This window comes from Delphinapterus leucas, chromosome 1, assembly GCF_059928025.1.
Source record: "Delphinapterus leucas isolate spDelLeu-1000000601 "Yukka" chromosome 1, BTC_Dleu_Yukka2, whole genome shotgun sequence".
In the NCBI taxonomy this organism is placed as follows: Eukaryota; Metazoa; Chordata; class Mammalia; order Artiodactyla; family Monodontidae; genus Delphinapterus; species Delphinapterus leucas.
The window spans coordinates 80,594,630-80,622,091 of NC_143129.1; the positions used below are offsets into that span (position 1 = coordinate 80,594,630).

The 27,462-nt window shown below is 49.0% G+C and overlaps 1 long non-coding RNA gene across 1 annotated transcript; it reads right to left on the bottom strand.

The window, feature by feature from the left end:
• Window positions 1–16,632: 16,632 nt before the first annotated feature.
• LOC149750623 (uncharacterized) lies at window positions 16,633–27,455 on the bottom strand. Its single transcript, XR_016393851.1, has 2 exons — window positions 27,381–27,455; window positions 16,633–17,315 (listed from the first exon to the last, which is right to left on the bottom strand). It is a non-coding gene; the product is annotated as an uncharacterized LOC149750623 (long non-coding RNA).
• Between the last annotated feature and the right edge of the window lie 7 nt (window positions 27,456–27,462).

The window sequence follows — 27,462 nt, forward strand, 5'->3', positions numbered from 1 at the left end:
TGGGCCTCTGCCCCGTGCTCCCTGAGGAGCTCTCCTGCCTCGCTGCACTGGCCTTTCCCTTCAGGGCAGCCCTGCCCTAGATTTGGTGCCACCCTCTCCAAACCAGCTCCTCTCAGCTCCTGCCCACGACAACATCGCCACCACACACGCCAGCAGGACCCTCAACACGGGATTCTGGTCACACCCTGGACCCCCATCTCAGCCCCCGCCACACACACTTCATATGTTGACTTGCAGCCCAAGAGAGGACGGCCTGAAATGATACGGAAGAGAAACGTGCCCACACAAGACCTTTCTTTCTGACTAGCCTCCCAGTGCACTAGCCCCAGCTGCCCACGGAATTTGGGACCAGGTATAACCAGGCTCGCAGGAGAGGCGTTCCTTTGCCCGACTTACCTTAGTTCACCAGTGGCTGGAACGTGGAGATGCTGACGCTTTGGGGATGGTCTAAGACGGCACATCTTTTATACGTCTCAGATCCCACTTGGAAGCCATGAGGTGGCCTACGATTGGGGCATGCCAGGCCCTAGTCACAATAGGATGCAACTGCCCTTCCTGAAACTTGAGGTTTTACTCATCTCCTGGGCTGGCAAACTCCCTCTCGGTTTGATGGCGCTTGAGGATGACAGTGCCTTCATGCGAGGCCTGGCCCCATTTCCCCATCACTTTACGAGCCGTGGTTTGCTCGTGTTTCCAAACCCACTCGTGACGTTTTCCCTAGAACCTTGACGTCTGGGATGGTGCTAAGCAAGCATGCAGGACACTGCTGGGTGTGGGAGCAGTGAGGGTAGTGTTCCAGGATATTCCGGTTGGTGGGGGAAGGTGTGGGCCCCTCAGCATGCACAGTGAGCCTTCTTGTAAGATAATTGACTACTGAGGGGTGAGTGGCTCTTGGGGAGACCCAGTAAACTCAGCAAAGTTGGGACCTTGACTTAAGCTAAACTCAGAGCCACATTCAGCCTGAACTGGAAACAAACCTGGGCAAGCCACTTTGATTTTGCACCTGCTGTAATATAAACAAAAAATGGGGGTTGCAGCTCTCTCTCCTGCCTCTTGGTCAGCAAAACATTAGTCTTCATTCACAGAAACTGGGTGGTTACTGTTGAGAGTACGTATCTCACTTACAGGTGTATAAGTCACGCAGACTGCATGCTTCTCAGGGAAATGATTATCATAAGGTGGAGAGGCTGGGGAGCTAAGAAACTTTGACCTGGCGTGGGCTGCTGGACGAGTCACCCAGTCTGGCTCCTGGAATCTGACCTCCCAGGACTTCAGGGCTGATGCATCCTTCCCGTTCCACTTATAGATTCCAGAACAAAGAAGGATGCCACAGGGCAGGGACAAGGATGAAAAGGTTGAAACAACATCCATCAAAGGATGAAACATACCTTAAATAATTCCCCAATTAGTGTTCCGACTGGGGCTCTGACTGTCACCAGCTCGGTGACTTTGGGCAGTTTACATCTTTGCGCACCAGTTTCCTCATCTGCTAAACAGGATAACCCCATACTGCATGTCAGCTGAACGGCTTATTTGGACAACATGTGTAAGCATGTGCACAGTCATGGGCACAGAATAAGGGCTCAACGATGGCGGGGTGCTCTGTGGAGTCGGGCTCTGAAAGCTGGGGCAAAGCCTACTCTTAGAAGTAGGGAGGAGGTCGTTGCCACATTTGAAGGCATGTAGCGGCACTTGCTACCAGTGTCCTAAGACCTTGACTGACAGAAATGGAAATGGGCAAGCCAGTCCTGAGGATGGCACGTTTCATTATCAGACCTGGAATTTAGCCACAGCTCAGCTGCAAGCCCTACAGTAACCCTAGATCTTGGGAATTCACATTGCAGCATGAGAAGACAGCCTTGGGAATCAGTGGTGTCTACTTTGGGACTCACCTTAAGGACAGGCTATGCATGGGCTCGGCCCCGAGGGAAACCCAGAGGATACCAGGCCTTCCCGGGAGAAGAAACCCTTCCGACTGTTGTCACTCTGACAGAAGCAACCCTGATAGGCTTGGAGAGAGATTTCAGCTCAGGTCCCTAGAAGCAGAGAAGAAAGGCCACGTGGGGCAGGTATTCTGGGATAACTAATAATTCATCAAGACGTAGTGAGCTCACACAACGCACCAGGCCCTGGGGACGGTGGCCAGCAAGGAAGGCCAGAGCCTCCCTGGTCCCTAAACTGCTTCGCATCCTCTTCTCCGCCTACTGCTTCCAACTCTGTAGATACTTTTCAATGGTTTGGCTTGGATTAGCTGAAGAACTCAAACCCACTTTTGGCCATAGAAATGCCTGCGTAACTAGAGAAAATGTGAACCTCTGAAGATCCATGAGTTTGGGTGTTACATCCAGGCCATCTTTTCTGGCCTAAGCCCTCTCTACCCAGAACAGATTTTGTTGGGTGTGGAACCTGCTCTCTCAAGCATGCATGATTTAGTATTGCATCTACCAACAGAGGACGTCGGAACATGTCCTCTAGGATCCACGGGTACAACGAAACGCTTCTCCTGCGCATTGGGAATGGTATTGTCCCCTGACATTCATTAGCATCACTCTTTGTCTTCCTCCAAACCTCTGCCTCTCATATACAAGCACACAGACACACACAGACACACACACACAAAGGCAGAAGTGACAATTGGGACCAAGGAGGTTTCAGTAGAACCTGGGCACAGGCTAAGCCCACTGTATCTTCTGTGCCAGGCATCTGTGAATGAACTCCAGGCCGGGGCCCATGCACACATATGCAGTGGCAGGCCGAGCTGACCCTCTGGGGCCGGCCACATCAACAGACAGGGTTCCGGACAAAGGACTCCTGGTGGCTGGAACTAGAGCCTCTCTGCTGAAATCCATCGAACCTGGGGATCACCTGGGGCATGGCAGGGTGTGTGCCATCATCTGGGTGGCTGAGACATTCCCTCCCTTTTCAAGGGGTCTTGTCCTGGGAGGATGAGGGAAGGGCAGTCCTCCCCTGACTGTCAGAATCTCTGCTCGAGTTTCCAATTCTGGCCTACAATTCAGAGCTATTCTCATTTTACAGGTTCGAAAGGATCTGTTCGCTAAGGTTACTTAAGGAAAAAATAGGGAAGAGAGGATTTAACCCAGCCCTGCCAGGCTCCAGGATACGTGTGTGTGTTCTTTTACTTGCACTATACTACCTTCTAGGGAATTTCTTTGTGTGGAAGATGTAACTATATTTTTTCCTGTGGAAGGTAGCCTTCTTTAGAAGCCCTCAGCATCATCCCCTTCATATGGAGATCTTTCTGCTTGGAAATTCACTCAAGGTCAAGGGTCGATAACCTGCTGGAATGTTGCAGAAGCCTGGGGAGGCTCTGAACTGTGTGCTCTGGGGCCATGCACATGAACAAGAAAGACAATGTGAGCATGTGTGTTGGTGCATTGCAGTGTCTGTGAGTGTGTGTGGGTGAGGGAAGACATATTTCACGGTGACTGACATCTTATGAAGGTTTGCCTGTGTGTGTTGTGTGTGGCCTCACGTGAGGGGTCATGAATGGATCTATGTGGGAATATGAACTTGAGTGTGCGAGGGTGAGTGTGCACAGGGCTGAGAGTCAAGAGGTATGCAGAGGTGTTGCTGACTCCATAGATAAAATGTGAAAAGAACTTATGTAACAGGTGGCTCCTAGGCTCTGTACCAGCTGCCCTGCCGGCCTGTGTGCCTACACCAACACTGCCAGGCGGCCAGCTCAGTCCTACAGCGTGGAGAAGCTGGGAGGCCGACGCCTGTCCCAGCGGGGGCCTCTGGGACACTGCTCCATCTTCTGTTCTCCATGGTCAGTGGAAGTCTTCACACGTGGAGAATTTATGCTGAATAACAACCCCGTGTTTGTCTTTGATATGAACGTGTACCCCTGTATAAACACGTGTGAAGGTGTGACTGTTTGAACGTACTGCTTTTGCCTTCCCAACGGATCAGTGAGTTTTACGTTCTGGAAAGACGGGATCCAGGCTTTATGCTTCTTTTAGCCACTAGCACAGTCAGAGCACTTGCCATGTTGCAAAGATAAGGACCAGGGTTTGAATCTCACCTCCACCACATGCAAGGTGTTGTTACACTGAACACGTAAGGAGCTTCTCTTCACCTCGCCACTACCTCTCACAGGAAGAGCAAGACCTGCTTCAATATGGTGGTATCTATGTGTGAGCACTTGCCACACGCCGTACCCTCTCCATGCTTCCTCGACTTATCAGCCTCCTCCTGGGAGTAGGGTTTGCCTCTAAAAGGCATGGCTGGCTGTGTAAATTGATAGGCAAAAGTCACTGTGGGCCAGAGCTGCCCAGGACTGCCTCAACAGCAGGAATCATCATGGGCAGCTGTTACAAAGGGGAAGCTTGTGGAAGAAAAGGGCAACCACCCAATGTGGTGAATAGGCCCTGGACGAAATGCCATTTCCGCCTGTGAACACGCCTCGGATGCTTTGGTCTACACAACTCTTCCTTGTCCTGGCCCCAAGATGTGCCCTACCCCTCACACCTTGTTCTTACTAAAGGTGTGGAGCCCATGTCGTCAGGTTGGTGATAATAAGTGGAGGGTCTTGCTGCTCTGTCAGGAAGTGGAGAATAATAAGAAAAGCAAGAGCTAACATTCATCCAACATTTACTATGTGTTACATCCTACTTACTATTTACTTGCATTGTCTCATTGAAGACCCCTCCCCGTCAACCGCAGGTTGCAGACATTATTCTGCCCACTATACACATGAGTAAAGTGAGGCCCAGGGAAGTATTGGATTCACTCCATCATAGACATGCATCTGGCATCCAAACCCACTATGACGGTATAAAGGAAAATTCCGCAAGATTGTCCGCACATAACCCCATGTGTACACAATCCTAGGATGATAATTAGTGGAGGAGAAAATTAAGTGAAGCACAGAGAGGCAAAATTCAACCTTGTCTTAATCAGTGTGGGAGGGAGGGTGAAGAAATAGAGAATAGGAACCGAAACGAGAGTTCTGGGACAAGCTCATGTATATGAGGCAAGAGAGGAGCTCTTTGGAGCCTGTGCTGAATGAGGTATGTGAGGATGGGGAATTGGCTCAAAGAGCTCAACATTTCAGGGAGTTCTCTTAAGGTGTCTACAGCTTTTCAATTCATTTTGTGTGTCATCGTTGAGTTCTGTGGAATGCAACGCTGAGTTGGAAATATTTACGACACATAGGTCTGGAAACTGGACGCGCCCCCAGCTTTCCGTGGTGTCAAATGGTGCAGGTGGCTGCAGAGGCTATGTGCTCTCTCCACCACGGACAGGGGATGAGACGTTGAAGACTGGCCTCCTGGGGACAACTAGCACTCGCAGCATTGGCTGCTGCTCTACACAGCCCTGGAACGCACTGCTGCTTATGTGCACACATCCCGCTGTCCTTCCGCTCTGAACCTCCCTTCTCCCGGTGTTCTTCCTGGAAAGACATTTTCTGGGAGCCCTGTGCTGGATGTCATTATGACACAGATGGCCAAGTTCTCCTTCCTCCACTCAACAGCCCGCAGTGTTCTCTCTCTGTCTCCTCTGAATTCTGTCGGCAGAAATGTCGTATCTGTGGCTTCCAAGTCGTCCATGAATTAGACGTCTTCCAGTCATAATGTATTTTTGTTGTATGGATGGTCTGAGATTGGTTTCCTTATGGGGATTAAACCAAGAGTACTCGAGCCTTGTGTGTGAGTTTGTGCTTCCACAGCATCCATCACATTCTAAACAAAGGGAGGGGCAGGTACTTACGAAGGATGCAATGATGCATTGCTGGTTGGGATGGATGGATTGATGATGGCTAAATAAGTAGATGGATGGAGCCTCGCTGAAGGACATGAACAGAGGTGGTAGAGGACGAAGAGACCAGCCAAGCATGGAAGCAATGCCAAACTAAACCTAAAATTTTTGCCTTTAGCGTATTCTGAAATCTACGTGCTCTGCGATCTATGTTGGAGATAATTCACACATTGAGTGTATGTTTTGTTCCTTTCGGATTGCTTTGGGTGCTTCTGTGGATTTTCAGTGATTCCCTTGCAGCCCAGAAAAATGAAATGGGAGACAGGTATAGGAAAAGAGATGCAAAGACCTCAATTTGGGGACTTTTAGTGAGAGAAGAATTCGGTGGAAAGGTATGGGTGTAGTGGACGTTATAGAAAGAAGAAGTTTGGCTTACCTGTGGGCCTGAGGTTACCACCAGTTAATCAGGTTACCCTGATATCGCAAGGATTTAAGGAATGGAAAGTAAGAAGGCAGTGAGATAAAAATAGCCCAGGAGAAACCCCAAGCTAGAGAATCAATGGGTGCTATGACTTTAAAAATTATTTACAGTGGATATGTGTGTGTGATGGATGTATGATTTTTTTTAACATCTTTATTGGGGTATAATTGCTTTACAATTGTGTGTTAGTTTCTGCTTTATAACAAAGTGAATCAGTTATACAAATACATATGTTCCCATATCTCTTCCCTCTTGCGTCTCTCTCCCTCCCACCCTCCCTATCCCACCCCTCCTGGCAGTCACAAAGCACCGAGCCGATATCCCTGTGCCATGCGGCTGCTTCCCACTAGCTATCTACCTTACGTTTGGTAGTGTATATATGTCCATGCCTCTCTCTCGCCCTGTCACAGCTCACCCTTCCCCCTCCCCATATCCTCAAGTCCATTCTCCAGTAGGTCTCTGTCTTACTCCTGGCTTACCCCTAGGTTCTTCACGACATTTTTTTTTTTGTTAAATTCCAGATATATGTGTTAGCATACGGTATTTGTCTTTCTCTTTCTGACTTACTTCACTCTGTATGACAGACTCTAGGTCTAGCCACCTCATTACAGATAGCTCAATTTCATTTCTTTTTAGGGCCGAGTAACATTCCATTGTATATATGTGCCACATCTCCTTTATCCATTCATCCGATGATGGGCACTTAGGTTGTTTCCATCTCCAGGCTATTGTAAATAGAGCTGCAATGAATATTTTGGTACATGACTCTGTTTGAATTATGGTTTTCTCAGGGTATATGTCCAGTAGTGAGATTGCTGGGTCATATGGTAGTTCTATTTGTAGATTTTTAAGGAACCTCCATACTGTTCTCCATAGTGGCTGAACCAATTCACATTCCCACCAGCCGTGCAAGAGTGTTCCATTTTCTCCACACCGTCTCCAGCATTTATTGTTTCTAGATTTTTTGATGATGGCCATTCTGACTGCTGTGAGATGATATCTCATTGTAGTTTTGATTTGCATTTCTCTAATTATTAATGATGTTGAGCATTCTTTCATGTGTTTGTTGGCAGTCTGTATACCTTCTTTGGAGAAATGTCTATTTAGGTGTTCTGCCCATTTTTGGATTGGGTTGTTTGTTTTTTTGTTATGGAGCTGCATGAGTTGCTTGCAAATTTTGGAAATTAATCCTTTGTCAGTTGCTTCATTTGCAAATATTTTCTCCCATGATGTATGATTTTTACATAGACTGTCTCCTACTTACACATTTTGTTAGCTTGAACAAAATCCCGTCTTTTCCTTTACCAGTGGGAGAGTTTTTGAGGCCCGATCCTCAATTCATTTTAACTCACATGCCCTTGGAGTATTCTCTGAATTTCCATTTATTTGCCTCTACTCTACTCTTTAGCTCCTGGCTGTATTCCCCTTACTCTTTCTGTGCCTCCGTTTTCGTGACGGGCATAATCTCCCCTGTGTCCAAAGGCTGTTCTCATTTTGCAAGGATGTGGGGATGTGTCTCCATACAGCTGAAGTGCCCACCTCTCCACCTCACCCAGGCAGTACCATGCAAAATGTCCTTCAGCTCAGAAGTGCATCTCCCCATGCCTTCTGCTGTACCTGCACCCACATGCCCAGCCTTCCTAGGGCTCTCATTTAGGCAGCAGGATACAAAATCTGCAGGACTTAACAACTGTAACATGACAAAATAATCAAGCCGACACACTCATGGCAGCGGAATTGTGTTTAATTGTTTGAAAAACTAGAGCAGAGACGAAGTGTGCTAGCAAAGGATGGTCGGGCATGCTGCTTAAGTTTCCAAGCAGCCAAAAGGGCGAAGTATACAAGTCTGCAAGAAGATTAGACGGTTTAGAAGCGGATCCTTTGCTAAATGGAAATTGCAGCTGCTAATTCATAAGAAATGTTGATCCAGGAAGCTGCCATCTTGGTGCTGCCTTTTCCACAAGTGTGGCTGCTTCCAGAAGCCGGGGGTGAGTGGTGCTGACAGCTAACTGGCTGAGAGAGGGGAGTGGGCTTCATGTTCTCTGTTCTGCAGGTAGTTGGCCTCTGGCCCATGCCTGGTGTTTACTTCTGCTTGGACTTCCGGCACTGCTGAGCGGCTGGGCACTTTGGGACAGAGGGCTCCTTGCCCTTGGGTGGAGGCTGGCAAGGCTGCTTGGTGTGCTGAGGTGGAGTTTAGCAGTGCTTTGGTGGGGGGAAACAGTACTTTACTGAGGGGCAGCATTGCTGCGGAGGGGGACAGTACTGCTGAGGTGGGGGGCAGCAATACTTTGGTGAGGGGCAGCAATACTTTGGTGGGGTGCAGCATGGCTGGGGTGGAGGGCAGCAATACTTTGGTAGCGGGCAGCACAGCTTCTGCTTCGGATGATACATTCTGGTCTGGATGTGCACTGCAATGGAAAAGACACTGAAGTGAGGAACTCTAGAACCTTAGAGACACTCAACCCAGGAGAACCGCTTGCCTCGTTCAAACCTGTGCCGATTCAACCTTGGCCTGGTGGCTTCACCGATTAAATGTGTCTGTGTGCAATGAGGTGCGTCAGTATTAATTGTAGCTACAGTTTGTAAGCCATAGCAAGGTTTTAGTAGAGACAAATAAAGAAATACAGAAGGAAGGAAGGAAAGAAGAAAGAGAGGAAAAAAGGGTGAAAGGAGAAGAGTAATGGACAGGGGTAGAAAAAACAAAGATATACAAAATGAGAGAGAGTCACACAGACAGAGAGAGAGAGGAGAGAGATGGAAAGAATAAGAAGGAAGGTCAGGGGTAATGAGAACAAAAAGTATTATCCTTCCACAGCAGATACTGTGGAATGTAGAACATGATTCTCTTGGATCTTAGTCCTATCTCAAAAATTAACCAGCTGTGTGACTTTGAGCAAGTTACTTAACTTCTTTGTACTCTTCTTAAAGTTGTTGTAAAGATTAAATGAGCATATAAAACTCCACACAAACACATGTAAATACACAGGTAAATATGAGTGTAAAGATATATGTGTGTGTGTGTGCTCGCGTGGTCACACACACACACACACACACACGAGAACCAAAAACATGTTGAGTACTCTTGTAAAGATTTTGACTTTTTAAGTAAATATCGAACAATTGTAAAGGAGCATCTTAACCACTCTCTAAGAGAATTCATAGAAAAGAGGCATCTAGAGACAACAGGACCGTTTAAATCGATACTAAATTCTAGGAGAGAATGCAAATCTTAGAGAGGGAAGTCATGGATCCCCAGGCACTGAGCACAGGGGGGTGGAACAATGGTCCCCGACTCCCAGAGCAGGACATGGCCGCTTTACCACGTCCTCTTGTCCTTGCTGCTCTGAGCTCCCTGGGCCTCTGGCCCTGCTCCCTGAGGAGTTCTCCTGCCTCGCTGCACTGGCCTTTCCCTTCAGGGCAGCCCTGCCCTAGATTTGGTGCCACCCTCTCCTAACCAGCTCCGCTCAGCTCCTGGCCACGACAACATCGCCACCACACACGCCAGCAGGACCCTCAACACAAGACTCTGATCACACCCTGGACCCCCATCTCAGCCCCCACCCCACACACTTCAGATGTTGCCTTGTAACCCAAGACAGGTGGGTCCCAAATGATACGGACGAGAGAGGTGCCCACACGAGGCCTTTCTTTCTGGCCAGCCACACATTGTGCCAGCCCCAGCTGCCCGCGGACTTTGGGACCATTTAGAACCAGGCTCGCAGGAGAGGCGTTCTTTTGGCCAACTTACCTTAGTTCACCAGTGGCTGGAACGTGGAGATGCTGAGGCTTTTGGGATGCTCTAAGACTGCACACCTTTTATACGTCTCAGATCCCTCTTGGAAGACATGAGGTGGCCTACGACTGGGGCGTGCTAGGCCCTAGTCACAATAGGATGCATCTGCCCTTCCTCAAACTTGAGGTTTTACTCATCTCCTGGGCTGGCAAACTCACTCTCGGTTTGATGGCGCTTGAGGATGACAGTGTCTTCACGCGAGCCCGGGCCCCATTTCCCCATCGCTTTACGAGCCGTGGCTTCCTCGTGTTTCCAAACCCACTCATGACGGTTTCCCTAGAACCTTGACTTCTGGGATGGTACTAAGCAAGCATGCAGGACACTGCTGTGTGTGGGAGCGGTGAGGGTAGTGTTCCAGGATATTCCGGTTGGTGGGGGAAGGTGTGGGCTGCTCAGCATGCACAGCGAGCCTTGTTGTAAGAGTAACAACTACTGAGGGGTGAGTGGCTCTTGGGGAAACCCAGTAACTCTGCAATGTTGGGATCTTGACTTAACCTAAACTCAGAGCCACATTCAGCCTGAACTGGAATCAAACTTGGGCAAGCCGCTTTGATTTCGCACCTGCTGTAATATAAACATAAAATGGGGGTTGCAGCTCTCTCTTCTGCCTCTTGGTCAGCAAAACATTAGTCTTCATTCACAGAAACTGGGCGGTTACTGTTGAGAGTACGTATCTCACTTACAGGTGTATAAGTCACGCAGACTGCAGGCTTCTCAGGGAAATGATTATCATAAGGTGGAGAGGCTGGGGACCTAAGAAACATTGACCTGTCGTGGGCTGCTGGACGATTCACCCAGTCTGGCTCCTGGAATCTGATCTCCCAGGGCTTCAGGGCTGATGCATCCTTCCCGTTCCACTTAGAGATTCCAGAACAAAGAAGGATGCCACGGGGCAGGGACCAGAATGAAAAGGTTGAAACAACATCCATCAAAGGATGAAACATACCTTAAATAACTCCCCAGTTAGTGTTCCGACTGGGGCTCTGATCCTCACCAGCTGAGTGACTTTGGGCACTTTACATCTTTGCGCACCAGTTTCCTCATCTGCTAAACAGGATAACCCCATACTGCATGTCAGCTGAACGGCTTATTTGGACAACATGTGTAAGCATGTGCACACTGATGGGCACAGAATAAGGGCTCAACGATGGCTGGGTGCTCTGTGGAGTCGGGCTCTGAAAGCTGGGGCAAAGCCCACTCTTAGAAGTACGGAGGAGGTCGTTGCCACGTTTGAAGGCAAGTAGCGGCACTTGCTACCAGTGTCCTAAGACCTTGACTGACACAAATGGAAATGGGCAAGCCAGTCCTGAGGATGGCATGTTTCATTCTCAGACCTGGAATTTAGCCACAGCTCAGCTGCAAGCCCTACAGTAACCCTAGATCTTGGGAATTCACACTGCAGCATGAGAAGACAGCCTTGGATATCAATGTTGTCGCCTCTCGGACTCACCGTAAGGCCAGGTTATACATGGGCTTGGCCCCGGGGGAAACCCAGGGGATCTCAGGCCTTCCCGGGAGAAGAAACCCTTCCGCCTGTTGTCACTCTGACAGAAGCAACCCTGATGGGCTTGGAGAGAGATTTCAGCTCAGGTCCCTATTAGCAGAGAAGAAAGGCCACGTGGGGCAGTAGATCAGGGATAACGAAAAATTCATCAAGTTGTAGTGAGCTCACACAATGCATCAAGCCCTGGGGACGGTGGCCAGCAAGGAGGGCCAGAGCCTCCCTGGTCCCTAAACTGCTTCACATCCTCATCTCCGCCTACTGCTTCCAACTCTGTAGATACTTCTCAATGGTTTGCCTTGGATTAGCTGAAGAACTCAAGCCCACTTTTGCTCATAGCAATGCCTGCGAAACTAGAGAAAATGTGAACCTCTGAAGATCCATGAGTTTGGGTGTTACATCCAGTCCATCTTTTCTTTTCTGGCCTAAGCCCTCACTACCCAGAACAGATTTTTTGGGGTATGGAATCTGCTATCTCAAGCATGCATTATGTAGTATTGTATCTACCAACAGAGGACGTCGGAACATGTCCTCTAGGATCCACGGGTACAACGAAACGCTTCTCCTGGTCATTGGGAATGGTATTGTTCCCTAACATTCATTAGCATCACTCTTTGTCTTCCTCCAAACCTCTGACTCTCATGTACAAGCAAACAGACACACACAGACACACACACACACACACACACACACAGACACAAACACACAGAGGCAGAAGTGAAAATTGGGACCAAGGATGATTCAGCAGAACCTGGGCACAGGTTAAGCCCACGGTATCTTCTGTGCCAGGCATCTGTGAATGAACCCCAGGCCGGGGCCCATGCACACATATGCAGTAGCAGGCCGAGCTGACCCTCTGGGGCCGGCCACATCAACAGACAGGGTTCCGGACAAAGGACTCCTGGTGTCTGGAACTAGAGCCTCTCTGCTGCAATCCATCGCCACCTGGATATCGGCTGGGGCACGGCAGGGTGTGTGCCATCATCTGGTCGGCTGAGAGATGCCCTCCCTTTTCAAGGGGTCTTGTCCTGGGAGGATGAGGGAAGGGCAGTCCTCCCCTGACTCTCAGAATCTCTGCTCGAGTTTCCAATTCTGGCCTACAATTCGGAGCTATTCTCATTTTACAGGTTCGAAAGGTTCTGTTCGCTAAGGTTACTTAAGGAAAAAGTAGGGAAGAGAGGATTTAACCCAGCCCTGCCAGGCTCCAGGATACGTGTGTGTGTTCATTTACTTGCACTATACTACCTTCTAGGGAATTTCTTTGTTTGGAAGATGTAACTATGTTCTTCCCTGAGGAAGGCAGCCTTCTTTCAAAGGCCTCAGCATCATCCCTTTCATCCAGAAATCTTTCTGCTTGGAAATTCACTCAAGGTCAATGGGCTGATAATCTGTTGGAATGTTGCAGAAGCCTTGGGAGGCTCTGAACTGTGTGCTCTGGGGCCATGCACATGAACAAGAAAGACAATGTGAGCATGTGTGTTGGTGCATTGGAGTGTCTGTGAGTGTGTGTGGGTGAGTGAAGACATATTTTAGGGTGATTGACATCTTATGAAGTTTTGTCTGTGTGTGTTGTGTGTGGCCTCACGTGAGGGGTCATAAATGGATCTATGTGGGAATATGAACTTGAGTGTGTGAGGGTGAGTGTGCACAGGGCTGAGAGTCAAGAGGTATGCAGAGGTGTTGCTGACTCCGTACATAAAATGTGAAAAGAACTTATGTAACAAGTGGCTCCTAGGCTCCGCACCAGCTGCCTGCCGGCCTGTGTGCCTGCGCCCACCCTGCCAGGCGGCCAGCTCAGTCCTACAGCGTGGAGCAGCTGAGAGGCCGACGCCTGTCCCAGCGGGTCCTCTGGGATGCTGCTCCATCTTCTGTTCTCCATGGTCAGTGGACGTCTTCACACGTGGAGAATTTATGCTGAATAACAACCCCGTGTGTGTCTTGGATATGTACGTGTACCCCTGTATAAACACGTGTGAAGGTGTGACTGTTTGAAAGTACTGCCTTTGCCTTCCCAACGGATCAGTGAGTTTTAAGTTCTGGAACGACAGGATCCAGGCTGTATACTTCATCCAGCAACTAGAACGGTCAGAGCACTTGCCATGTTGCCAAGATACGGACCAGGGTTTGAATCTCACCTCCACCACATGCAAGGTGTTGTTACACTGAACACGTAAGGAGCATCTCTTCACCTCGCCACTACCTCTCACAGGAAGAGCAAGACCTGCTTCAATATGGTGGTATCTATGTGTGAGCACTTGGCACATGCCGTGCCCTCTCCATGCTTCCTCAACTTATCAGCCTCCTACTGGTAGTACGGTCTGCCTCCAAAACACATGTCTGGCTGATACATTGATAGGCAAATGTCACTGTGGGCCAGAGCTGCCCGGGGTCTGCCTCAACAGCAGGAATCATCATGGGCAGCTGTTACAAAGGGGAAGCTTGTGGAAGAAAAGGGCAACCACCCAATGTGGTGAATAGACCCTGGACGAAATGCCTTTTCCGCCTGTGAACACCCCTCGGATGCTTTGGTCTACACAACTCTTCCTTGTCCTGGCCCCAAGATGTGCCCTGCCCCTCACACCTTGTTCTTACTAAAGGTGTGGAGCCCATGTCGTCAGGTTGGTGGTAATAAGTGGAGGGTCTTGCTGCTCTGTCAGGAAGTGGAGAATAATAATAAAAGCAAGAGCTAACATTCATCCAACATTTACTATGTGTTACATCCTACTTACTATTTATTTACATTGTCTCATTGAAGACCCCTCCCCGTCAACTGCAGATTGCAGACATTATTCTGCCCACTATACACATGAGTAATGTGAGGCCCAGGGAAGTATTGGATTCACTCCATCATAGACATGCATCTGGCATCCAAACCCACTATGACGGGATAAAGGAAAATTCCGCAAGATTGTCCGCACATAACCCCATGTGCACACAATCCTAGGATGATAATTAGTGGAGGAGAAAATTAAGTGAAGCACAGAGAGGCAAAATTCAGCCTTGTCTTATTCAGTGTGGGAGGGAGGGTGAAGAAATAGAGAATAAGAACCGAAATGAGAGTTCTGGGACAAGCTCATGTATATGAGGCAAGAAAAGAGCTCTTTGGAGCCTGTGCTGAATGAGGTATCTGAGGATGGGGAATTGGCTCAAAGAGCTCATCATTTCAGGGAGTTCACTTACGGTGTCTACAGCTTTTCAATTCATTTTGTTTGTCATCGTTGAGTTCTGTTGAATGCAACGCTGAGTTGGAAATATTTACGACACATAGGTCTGGAAACTGGACGCGCCCCCCAGCTTTCCGTGGTGTCAAATGGTGCAGGTGGCTGCAGAGGCTATGTGCTCTCTCCACCACGAACAGGGGCTGAGACGTTGAAGACTGGCCTCCTGGGGACCACTAGCACTCGCAGCATTGGCTGCTGCTCTACGCAGCCCTGGAACGCACTGCTGCTTACGTGCACACATCCCGCTGTCCTTCCGCTCTGAACCTCCCTTCTCCCACCGTTCTTCCTGGAAAGACATGGTCAGGGAGCCCTGTGGTGGATGTCATTATGACACAGATGGCCAAGTTCTTCCTCCCCTCAACAGCCCTCAGTGTTCTCTCTCTTTGTCCTCTGAATTCTGAGGGCAGGAATGACATATCTGTGGCTTCCAAGTCGTCCATGCATTAGACGTCTTGCGGTCAAACTGTTTTTGGTTGTTTTGACGGTCTGAGCTTGCTTTCCTTACGGGGATTAAACCAAGAATACCGGAGGCTTGTGTGTGAGTTTGTGCTTCCACAGCATCCCTCACATTCTAATCAAAGGGAGGGGCAGGTACTTACAAAGAATGCGATGATGCATTGCTGCTTGGGATGGATGGATTGGTGATGGGTAAATAGGTAGATGGATGGAGCCTCGCTGGAGGGCATGAACAGAGGTGGTGGAGGTCAAAGATACCAGCCAAGCATGGAAGCAATGCTAAACTAAAACTAAAACTTTTGTCTTTAGCGTATTCTGAATTCTACATGCTCTGCGATCTATGTTGGGGATAATTCACGCATTTAGTTTATGTTTTGTTCCTTGCTGATTCCTTTGGGTACTTCTGTGGATTTTCAGTGATTCCCTTGTAGCCCAGAAACGTGAAATGGGAGGCAAGTATAGGAAAAGAGATGCAAAGACCTCAATTTTGGGACTCTTAGTGAGAGAAGGATTCGGTGGAAATTTATGGGTGTAGTGGACGTCACAGAAAGAAGTTTGGCTTACCTGTGGGCCTGAGGTTACCACCGGTTAATCAAGTTACCCTGATACCTCAAGGATTTAGGGAATGGAATGTAAGAGGGCAGTGAGAGAAAAATAGCACCGGAGAAACCCCAAGCTAGAGAATCAATGGGTGCTATGACTTTAAAAACTATTGACAGTGGGGCTTCCCTGTTGGCGCAGTGGTTGAGAGTCCGCCTGCGGATGCAGCGGACTCGGGTTCGTGCCCCGGCCCGGGAAGATCCCACATGCTGCGGAGCGGCTCGGCCCATGAGCCATGGCTGCTGAGCCAGCGCGTCCAGAGCCTGTGCTCCGCAACAGGAAAGGCCACGACAGTGAGAGGCCCGCGTACAGAAAAAAAAAAAAACAAGAAAAATATTGACAGTGGATATGTGTATGTGATGGATGTATGATTTTTACACAGACTGTCTCCTATGTACATATTTGTTAGCTTGAACAAAATCTCGTCTTTTCTTTTACCAGTGGGAGAGTTTTTGAGGCCCGGTCATCAATTCATTTTGACCCACATGTCCTTAGAATATTCTCTGAATTTCCACTTATATGCCTCTGCTCTACTATTTAGCTCCTGGCTGGGTTTCCTTTACTCTTTCTGTGCCTCCATTTTCAAGACCGGCATCTGCTCCCCTGTGTCCAAAGGCTGTTCTCATTTTGCAAGTATGGGGGGATGTGTCTCCATGCAGCTGAAGTGCCCATCTCTCCTCCTCACCCTGGCAGGACCATGGAAAATGTCCTTCAGCTCAGAAGTGCATCTTCCCATGCATTCTGCTCAACCTGCACCCACATGCCCAGCTCTCCTAGGGCTCTTATTTAGGCAGCAAGATACAAAATCTGCAGGAGTTAACGACTGTAAGACGACGAAATAATCAAACTGACACATTCATGGCAGCGGAATTGTGTTTAATTGTTTGAAAGACTGGAGCAGAGACGAAGTGTGCTAGCAAAGGATGGTCGGGCATGCTGCTTAAGTTTCCAAGCAGCCAAAAGGGCGAAGTATACAAGTCTGCAAGAAGATTAGACGGTTTAGAAGCGGATCCTTTGCTAAATGGAAATTGCAGCTGCTAATTCATAAGAAATGTTGATCCAGGAAGCTGCCATCTTGGTGCTGCCTTTTCCAAAAGTGTGGCTGCTTCCAGAAGCCGGGGGTGAGTGGTGCTGACAGCTAACTGGCTGAGAGAGGGAAGTGGGCTTCGTGTTCTCTGTTCTGAAGGGAGTTTGGCCTCTGGCCCATGCCTGGGGTTTATTTCTGCTTGGACTTCTGGCACTGTTGAGGGGCTGGGCACGTTGGGACAGAGGGCTCCTTGCCCTTGGGTGGAGGCTGGCAAGGCTGCTTGGTGTGCTGAGGTGGAGTTTAGCAGTGCTTTGGTGGGGGGAAACAGTACTTTACTGGGGGGCAGCATTGCTGTGGAGGGGGACAGTACTGCTGAGGTGGGGGGCAGCAATACTTTGGTGAGGGGCAGCAATACTTTGGTGGGGTGCAGCATGGCTGGGGTGGAGGGCAGCAATACTTTGGTAGCGGGCAGCACAGCTTCTGCTTCGGATTATACATTCTGGTCTGGATGTGCACTGCAATGGAAAAGACACTGAAGTGAGGAACTCTAGAACGTTAGAGACACTCAACCCAGGAGAACCGCTTGCCTCGTTCAAACCTGTGCCGATTCAACTTTCGCCTGGTGGCTTCACCGATTAAATGTGTCTGTGTGCAGTGAGGTGCGTCAGTATAAATTGTAGCTACAGTTTGTAAGCCATAGCAAGGTTTTAATAGAGACAAATAAAGAAATACAGAAGGAAGGAAGGAAAGAAGAAAGAGAGGAAAAAAGGGTGAAAGGAGAAGAGTAATGGACAGGGGTAGAAAAAACAAAGATATAAAAAATGAGAGAGAGTCACACAGACAGAGAGAGAGAGGAGAGAGATGGAAAGAATAAGAAGGAAGGTCAGGGGTAATGAGAACAAAAGGTATTATGCTTCCACAGCAGATACTGTGGAATGTAGAACATGGTTTTCTTGGATCTTAGTCCTATCTCAAAAATTAACCAGCTGTGTGATTTTGAGCAAGTTACTTAACTTCTCTGTACTCTTCTTAAAGTTGTTGTAAAGATTAAATGAGCATATAAAACTCCACACAAACACATGTAAATACACAGGTAAATATGAGTGTAAAGTTATATGTGTGTGTGTGTGCTCGCGTGGTCACACACACACACACACACACACACGAGAACAAAAACATGTTGAGTACTCTTGTAAAGATTTTGACTTTTTAAGTAAATATCGAACAGTTGTAACAGAGCATCTTAACCACTCTCTAAGAGAATTCATAGAAAAGAGGCATCTAGAGACAAAAGGACCGTTTAAATCGATACTAAATTCTAGGGGAGAATGCAAATCTTAGAGAGGGAAGTCATGGATCCCCAGGCACTGAGCACACGGGGGTGGAACAATGGTCCCCGACTCCCAGAGCAGGACATGGCCGCTTTACCACGTCCTCTTGTCCTTGTTGCTCTGAGCTCCCTGGGCCTCTGCCCTCAGCTCCCTAAGGAGCTCTCCTGCCTCGCTGCACTGGCCTTTCCCTTCAGGGCAGCCCTGCCCTAGATTTGGTGCCACCCTCTCCTAACCAGCTCCGCTCAGCTCCTGGCCACGACAACATCGCCACCACACACGCCAGCAGGACCCTCAACACAGGACTCTGATCACACCCTGGACCCCCATCTCAGCCCCCACCCCACACACTTCAGATGTTGCCTTGTAACCCAAGACAGGTGGGTCCCAAATGATACGGACGAGAGAGGTGCCCACACGAGGCCTTTCTTTCTGGCCAGCCACCCATTGTGCCAGCCCCAGCTGCCTGCGGAGTTTGGGACCATTTAGAACCAGGCTCACAGGAGAGGAGTTCCTTTGCCCGACTTACCCTAGTTCACCAGTGGCTGGAACGTGTAGATGCTGTGGCTTTTGGGATGCTCTAAGACTGCACACCTTTTATACGTCTCAGATCCCTCTTGGAAGCCATGAGGTGGCCTACGATTGGGGCGTGCTAGGCCCTAGTCACAATAGGATGCATCTGCCCTTCCTCAAACTTGAGGTTTTACTCATCTCCTGGGCTGGCAAACTCACTCTCGGTTTGATGGCGCTTGAGGATGACAGTGCCTTCACGCGAGCCCTGGCCCCATTTCCCCATCACTTTACGAGCCGTGGCTTCCTCGTGTTTCCAAACCCACTCGTGACGGTTTCCCTAGAACCTTGACTTCTGGGATGGTGCTAAGCAAGCATGCAGGACACTGCTGTGTGTGGGAGCGGTGAGGGTAGTGTTCCAGGATATTCCGGTTGGTGGGGGAAGGTGTGGGCTGCTCAGCATGCACAGCGAGCCTTGTTGTAAGAGTAACAACTACTGAGGGGTGAGTGGCTCTTGGGGAAACCCAGTAAACTCTGCAATGTTGGGACCTTGACTTAACCTAAACTCAGAGCCACATTCAGCCTGAACTGGAAACAAACTTGGGCAAGCCGCTTTGATTTCGCACCTGCTGTATTATAAACAAAAAATGGGGGTTGCAGCTCTCTCTTCTGCCTCTTGGTCAGCAAAACATTAGTCTTCATTCACAGAAACTGGGCGGTTACTGTTGAGAGTACGTATCTCACTTACAGGTGTATAAGTCACGCAGACTGCAGGCTTCTCAGGGAAATGATTATCATAAGGTGGAGAGGCTGGGGACCTAAGAAACATTGACCTGACGTGGGCTGCTGGACGATTCACCCAGTCTGGCTCCTGGAATCTGATCTCCCAGGGCTTCAGGGCTGATGCATCCTTCCCGTTCCACTTAGAGATTCCAGAACAAAGAAGGATGCCACAGGGCAGGGACCAGAATGAAAAGGTTGAAACAACATCCATCAAAGGATGAAACATACCTTAAATAACTCCCCAGTTAGTGTTCCGACTGGGGCTCTGATCGTCACCAGCTGAGTGACTTTGGGCACTTTACATCTTTGCGCAGCAGTTTCCTCATCTGCTAAACAGGATAACCCCATACTGCATGTCAGCTGAACGGCTTATTTGGACAACATGTGTAAGCATGTGCACACTGATGGGCACAGAATAAGGGCTCAACGATGGCTGGGTGCTCTGTGGAGTCGGGCTCTGAAAGCTGGGGCAAAGCCCACTCTTAGAAGTAGGGAGGAGGTCGTTGCCACGTTTGAAGGCAAGTAGCGGCACTTGCTACCAGTGTCCTAAGACCTTGACTGACACAAATGGAAATGGGCAAGCCAGTCCTGAGGATGGCATGTTTCATTCTCAGACCTGGAATTTAGCCACAGCTCAGCTGCAAGCCCTACAGTAACCCTAGATCTTGGGAATTCACACAGCAGCATGAGAAGACAGCCTTGGATATCAATGTTGTCGCCTCTCGGACTCACCGTAAGGCCAGGCCATACATGGGCTTGGCCCCGGGGGAAACCCAGGGGATCTCAGGCCTTCCCGGTAGAAGAAACCCTTCCGCCTGTTGTCACTCTGACAGAAGCAACCCTGATGGGCTTGGAGAGAGATTTCAGCTCAGGTCCCTATTAGCAGAGAAGAAAGGCCACGTGGGGCAGTAGATCAGGGATAACGAAAAATTCATCAAGTTGTAGTGAGCTCACACAATGCATCAAGCCCTGGGGACGGTGGCCAGCAAGGAGGGCCAGAGCCTCCCTGGTCCCTAAACTGCTTCACATCCTCATCTCCGCCTACTGCTTCCAACTCTGTAGATACTTCTCAATGGTTTGCCTTGGATTAGCTGAAGAACTCAAGCCCACTTTTGCTCATAGCAATGCCTGCGAAACTAGAGAAAATGTGAACCTCTGAAGATCCATGAGTTTGGGTGTTACATCCAGTCCATCTTTTCTTTTCTGGCCTAAACCCTCACTACCCAGAACAGATTTTTTGGGGTATGGAATCTGCTATCTCAAGCATGCATTATGTAGTATTGTATCTACCAACAGAGGACGTCGGAACATGTCCTCTAGGATCCACGGGTACAACGAAACGCTTCTCCTGGTCATTGGGAATGGTATTGTTCCCTAACATTCATTAGCATCACTCTTTGTCTTCCTCCAAACCTCTGACTCTCATGTACAAGCAAACAGACACACACAGACACACACAGACACACACACACACACACACACAGACACACACACACAGAGGCAGAAGTGAAAATTGGGACCAAGGATGATTCAGCAGAACCTGGGCACAGGTTAAGCCCACGGTATCTTCTGTGCCAGGCATCTGTGAATGAACCCCAGGCCGGGGCCCATGCACACATATGCAGTAGCAGGCCGAGCTGACCCTCTGGGGCCGGCCACATCAACAGACAGGGTTCCGGACAAAGGACTCCTGGTGTCTGGAACTAGAGCCTCTCTGCTGCAATCCATCGCCACCTGGATATCGGCTGGGGCACGGCAGGGTGTGTGCCATCATCTGGTCGGCTGAGAGATGCCCTCCCTTTTCAAGGGGTCTTGTCCTGGGAGGATGAGGGAAGGGCAGTCCTCCCCTGACTCTCAGAATCTCTGCTCGTGTTTCCAATTCTGGCCTACAATTCGGAGCTATTCTCATTTTACAGGTTCGAAAGGTTCTGTTCGCTAAGGTTACTTAAGGAAAAAGTAGGGAAGAGAGGATTTAACCCAGCCCTGCCAGGCTCCAGGATACGTGTGTGTGTTCATTTACTTGCACTATACTACCTTCTAGGGAATTTCTTTGTTTGGAAGATGTAACTATGTTCTTCCCTGAGGAAGGCAGCCTTCTTTCAAAGGCCTCAGCATCATCCCTTTCATCCAGAAATCTTTCTGCTTGGAAATTCACTCAAGGTCAATGGGCTGATAATCTGTTGGAATGTTGCAGAAGCCTTGGGAGGCTCTGAACTGTGTGCTCTGGGGCCATGCACATGAACAAGAAAGACAATGTGAGCATGTGTGTTGGTGCATTGGAGTGTCTGTGAGTGTGTGTGGGTGAGTGAAGACATATTTTAGGGTGATTGACATCTTATGAAGTTTTGTCTGTGTGTGTTGTGTGTGGCCTCACGTGAGGGGTCATAAATGGATCTATGTGGGAATATGAACTTGAGTGTGTGAGGGTGAGTGTGCACAGGGCTGAGAGTCAAGAGGTATGCAGAGGTGTTGCTGACTCCGTACATAAAATGTGAAAAGAACTTATGTAACAAGTGGCTCCTAGGCTCCGCACCAGCCGCCTGCCGGCCTGTGTGCCTGCGCCCACCCTGCCAGGCGGCCAGCTCAGTCCTACAGCGTGGAGCAGCTGGGAGGCCGACGCCTGTCCCAGCGGGTCCTCTGGGATGCTGCTCCATCTTCTGTTCTCCATGGTCAGTGGACGTCTTCACACGTGGAGAATTTATGCTGAATAACAACCCCGTGTGTGTCTTGGATATGTACGTGTACCCCTGTATAAACACGTGTGAAGGTGTGACTGTTTGAAAGTACTGCCTTTGCCTTCCCAACGGATCAGTGAGTTTTAAGTTCTGGAACGACAGGATCCAGGCTGTATACTTCATCCAGCAACTAGAACGGTCAGAGCACTTGCCATGTTGCCAAGATACGGACCAGGGTTTGAATCTCACCTCCACCACATGCAAGGTGTTGTTACACTGAACACGTAAGGAGCATCTCTTCACCTCGCCACTACCTCTCACAGGAAGAGCAAGACCTGCTTCAATATGGTGGTATCTATGTGTGAGCACTTGGCACATGCCGTGCCCTCTCCATGCTTCCTTAACTTATCAGCCTCCTACTGGTAGTACGGTCTGCCTCCAAAACACATGTCTGGCTGATACATTGATAGGCAAATGTCACTGTGGGCCAGAGCTGCCCGGGTCTGCCTCAACAGCAGGAATCATCATGGGCAGCTGTTACAAAGGGGAAGGTTGTGGAAGAAAAGGGCAACCACCCAATGTGGTGAATAGACCCTGGACGAAATGCCTTTTCTGCCTGTGAACACCCCTCGGATGCTTTGGTCTACACAACTCTTCCTTGTCCTGGCCCCAAGATGTGCCCTGCCCCTCACACCTTGTTCTTACTAAAGGTGTGGAGCCCATGTCGTCAGGTTGGTGGTAATAAGTGGAGGGTCTTGCTGCTCTGTCAGGAAGTGGAGAATAATAAGAAAAGTAAGAGCTAACATTCATCTAACATTTACTATGTGTTACATCCTACTTACTATTTATTTACATTGTCTCATTGAAGACCCCTCCCCGTCAACTGCAGATTGCAGACATTATTCTGCCCACTATACACATGAGTAATGTGAGGCCCAGGGAAGTATTGGATTCACTCCATCATAGACATGCATCTGGCATCCAAACCCACTATGACGGGATAAAGGAAAATTCCGCAAGATTGTCCGCACATAACCCCATGTGCACACAATCCTAGTATGATAATTAGTGGAGGAGAAAATTAAGTGAAGCACAGAGAGGCAAAATTCAGCCTTGTCTTAATCAGTGTGGGAGGGAGGGTGAAGAAATAGAGAATAAGAACCGAAATGAGAGTTCTGGGACAAGCTCATGTATATGAGGCAAGAAAAGAGCTCTTTGGAGCCTGTGCTGAATGAGGTATCTGAGGATGGGGAATTGGCTCAAAGAGCTCATCATTTCAGGGAGTTCACTTACGGTGTCTACAGCTTTTCAATTCATTTTGTTTGTCATCGTTGAGTTCTGTTGAATGCAACGCTGAGTTGGAAATATTTACGACACATAGGTCTGGAAACTGGACGCGCCCCCCAGCTTTCCGTGGTGTCAAATGGTGCAGGTGGCTGCAGAGGCTATGTGCTCTCTCCACCACGAACAGGGGCTGAGACGTTGAACACTGGCCTCCTGGGGACCACTAGCAATCGCAGCATTGGCTGCTGCTCTACGCAGCCCTGGAACGCACTGCTGCTTACGTGCACACATCCCGCTGTCCTTCCGCTCTGAACCTCCCTTCTCCCGCCGTTCTTCCTGGAAAGACATGGTCAGGGAGCCCTGTGGTGGATGTCATTATGACACAGATGGCCAAGTTCTTCCTCCCCTCAACAGCCCTCAGTGTTCTCTCTCTTTGTCCTCTGAATTCTGAGGGCAGGAATGACATATCTGTGGCTTCCAAGTCGTCCATGCATTAGACGTCTTGCGGTCAAACTGTTTTTGGTTGTTTTGACGGTCTGAGCTTGCTTTCCTTACGGGGATTAAACCAAGAATACCGGAGGCTTGTGTGTGAGTTTGTGCTTCCACAGCATCCCTCACATTCTAATCAAAGGGAGGGGCAGGTACTTACAAAGAATGCGATGATGCATTGCTGCTTGGGATGGATGGATTGGTGATGGGTAAATAGGTAGATGGATGGAGCCTCGCTGGAGGGCATGAACAGAGGTGGTGGAGGTCAAAGATACCAGCCAAGCATGGAAGCAATGCTATACTAAAACTAAAACTTTTGTCTTTAGCGTATTCTGAATTCTACATGCTCTGCGATCTATGTTGGGGATAATTCACGCATTTAGTTTATGTTTTGTTCCTTGCTGATTCCTTTGGGTACTTCTGTGGATTTTCAGTGATTCCCTTGTAGCCCAGAAACGTGAAATGGGAGGCAAGTATAGGAAAAGAGATGCAAAGACCTCAATTTTGGGACTCTTAGTGAGAGAAGGATTCGGTGGAAATTTATGGGTGTAGTGGACGTCACAGAAAGAAGTTTGGCTTACCTGTGGGCCTGAGGTTACCACCGGTTAATCAAGTTACCCTGATACCTCAAGGATTTAGGGAATGGAATGTAAGAGGGCAGTGAGAGAAAAATAGCACCGGAGAAACCCCGAGCTAGAGAATCAATGGGTGCTATGACTTTAAAAACTATTGACAGTGGGGCTTCCCTGTTGGCGCAGTGGTTGAGAGTCCGCCTGCGGATGCAGCGGACTCGGGTTCGTGCCCCGGCCCGGGAAGATCCCACATGCTGCGGAGCGGCTCGGCCCATGAGCCATGGCTGCTGAGCCAGCGCGTCCAGAGCCTGTGCTCCGCAACAGGAAAGGCCACGACAGTGAGAGGCCCGCATACAGAAAAAAAAAAAAACAAGAAAAATATTGACAGTGGATATGTGTATGTGATGGATGTATGATTTTTACACAGACTGTCTCCTATGTACATATTTGTTAGCTTGAACAAAATCTCGTCTTTTCTTTTACCAGTGGGAGAGTTTTTGAGGCCCGGTCATCAATTCATTTTGACCCACATGTCCTTAGAATATTCTCTGAATTTCCACTTATATGCCTCTGCTCTACTATTTAGCTCCTGGCTGGGTTTCCTTTACTCTTTCTGTGCCTCCATTTTCAAGACCGGCATCTGCTCCCCTGTGTCCAAAGGCTGTTCTCATTTTGCAAGTATGGGGGGATGTGTCTCCATGCAGCTGAAGTGCCCATCTCTCCTCCTCACCCTGGCAGGACCATGGAAAATGTCCTTCAGCTCAGAAGTGCATCTTCCCATGCATTCTGCTCAACCTGCACCCACATGCCCAGCTCTCCTAGGGCTCTTATTTAGGCAGCAAGATACAAAATCTGCAGGAGTTAACGACTGTAAGACGACGAAATAATCAAACTGACACATTCATGGCAGCGGAATTGTGTTTAATTGTTTGAAAGACTGGAGCAGAGACGAAGTGTGCTAGCAAAGGATGGTCGGGCATGCTGCTTAAGTTTCCAAGCAGCCAAAAGGGCGAAGTATACAAGTCTGCAAGAAGATTAGACGGTTTAGAAGCGGATCCTTTGCTAAATGGAAATTGCAGCTGCTAATTCATAAGAAATGTTGATCCAGGAAGCTGCCATCTTGGTGCTGCCTTTTCCAAAAGTGTGGCTGCTTCCAGAAGCCGGGGGTGAGTGGTGCTGACAGCTAACTGGCTGAGAGAGGGAAGTGGGCTTCGTGTTCTCTGTTCTGAAGGGAGTTTGGCCTCTGGCCCATGCCTGGGGTTTATTTCTGCTTGGACTTCTGGCACTGTTGAGGGGCTGGGCACGTTGGGACAGAGGGCTCCTTGCCCTTGGGTGGAGGCTGGCAAGGCTGCTTGGTGTGCTGAGGTGGAGTTTAGCAGTGCTTTGGTGGGGGGAAACAGTACTTTACTGGGGGGCAGCATTGCTGTGGAGGGGGACAGTACTGCTGAGGTGGGGGGCAGCAATACTTTGGTGAGGGGCAGCAATACTTTGGTGGGGTGCAGCATGGCTGGGGTGGAGGGCAGCAATACTTTGGTAGCGGGCAGCACAGCTTCTGCTTCGGATGATACATTCTGGTCTGGATGTGCACTGCAATGGAAAAGACACTGAAGTGAGGAACTCTAGAACCTTAGAGACACTCAACCCAGGAGAACCGCTTGCCTCGTTCAAACCTGTGCCGATTCAACTTTCGCCTGGTGGCTTCACCGATTAAATGTGTCTGTGTGCAGTGAGGTGCGTCAGTATAAATTGTAGCTACAGTTTGTAAGCCATAGCAAGGTTTTAATAGAGACAAATAAAGAAATACAGAAGGAAGGAAGGAAAGAAGAAAGAGAGGAAAAAAGGGTGAAAGGAGAAGAGTAATGGACAGCGGTAGAAAAAACAAAGATATAAAAAATGAGAGAGAGTCACACAGACAGAGAGAGAGAGGAGAGAGATGGAAAGAATAAGAAGGAAGGTCAGGGGTAATGAGAACAAAAGGTATTATGCTTCCACAGCAGATACTGTGGAAAGTATAACATAGTTTTCTTGGATCTTAGTCCTATCTCAAAAATTAACCAGCTGTGTGATTTTGAGCAAGTTACTTAACTTCTCTGTACTCTTCTTAAAGTTGTTGTAAAGATTAAATGAGCATATAAAACTCCACACAAACACATGTAAATACACAGGTAAATATGAGTGTAAAGTTATATGTGTGTGTGTGTGCTCGCGTGGTCACACACACACACACACACAAACACACACACACACGAGAACAAAAACATGTTGAGTACTCTTGTAAAGATTTTGACTTTTTAAGTAAATATCGAACAGTTGTAACAGAGCATCTTAACCACTCTCTAAGAGAATTCATAGAAAAGAGGCATCTAGAGACAAAAGGACCGTTTAAATCGATACTAAATTCTAGGGGAGAATGCAAATCTTAGAGAGGGAAGTCATGGATCCCCAGGCACTGAGCACACGGGGGTGGAACAATGGTCCCCGACTCCCAGAGCAGGACATGGCCGCTTTACCACGTCCTCTTGTCCTTGTTGCTCTGAGCTCCCTGGGCCTCTGCCCTCTGCTCCCTGAGGAGCTCTCCTGCCTCGCTGCACTGGCCTTTCCCTTCAGGGCAGCCCTGCCCTAGATTTGGTGCCACCCTCTCCTAACCAGCTCCGCTCAGCTCCTGGCCACGACAACATCGCCACCACACACGCCAGCAGGACCCTCAACACAGGACTCTGATCACACCCTGGACCCCCATCTCAGCCCCCACCCCACACACTTCAGATGTTGCCTTGTAACCCAAGACAGGTGGGTCCCAAATGATACGGACGAGAGAGGTGCCCACACGAGGCCTTTCTTTCTGGCCAGCCACCCATTGTGCCAGCCCCAGCTGCCTGCGGAGTTTGGGACCATTTAGAACCAGGCTCCGAGGAGAGGAGTTCCTTTGCCCGACTTACCCTAGTTCACCAGCGGCTGGAACGTGTAGATGCTGTGGCTTTTGGGATGCTCTAAGACTGCACACCTTTTATACGTCTCAGA